Source organism: Arachis duranensis, chromosome 1, assembly GCF_000817695.3.
Source record: "Arachis duranensis cultivar V14167 chromosome 1, aradu.V14167.gnm2.J7QH, whole genome shotgun sequence".
NCBI lineage: Eukaryota > Viridiplantae > Streptophyta > Magnoliopsida > Fabales > Fabaceae > Arachis > Arachis duranensis.
Window position 1 is genome coordinate 576625 of NC_029772.3, and position 599 is coordinate 577223.

The window sequence follows — 599 nt, forward strand, 5'->3', positions numbered from 1 at the left end:
GATAATTGATAAATAGAATCAAGATTTAATTATTTTAAAAAAAATAATTTTAAGTTAATTTGATAATTAACTATATAAATTTTTTATACTAATATCTAATTATATTTTTATATATATAAAGAGAAAAAATATTTTTTTTAAATAACAAGAATGAAAATTAATTATTTTTATTTGTCTAACAGATTTAACGTCTAATCAAATATAAAAGTATACATATTAAATTCTTTCAAGTTTTAGATAATTAATGTTAAAATTAATTACTAATAAAAATTAATTAAACTCTTTTACATAAAAATAATAACTAAAAATTTATTATTTAATTTTTTTAGCTACAGAGACCCTGACCTTCTTAACTGACAGAAATCTTTACGACTTTTTTTATAAAGTAGTTTGATTTATAAATTTTTTTAATATAATTTATAATTTATAATGTCAAGATAAAACTGATGTAATTTTAAAAAAATTATATTTTTGTAATATTATTATGAACAAAATACAGTAAATATTAATTAAAATGTAAAATATATATTAAAAATAAATTAAATTATATATATTTAATAAATAAATATATGATAGTTGATTTGATAGTTAATTTTTAA

General features: G+C 12.5%; 1 protein-coding gene across 1 annotated transcript in view; it reads left to right on the plus strand.

Moving 5' to 3' along the window:
- LOC107493864 (putative inactive methylesterase 20) overlaps positions 1-599 on the plus strand; it is a 3125-nt gene that overhangs the window by 1220 nt on the left and 1306 nt on the right. The gene's annotated exons all lie outside the window — the stretch shown is intronic.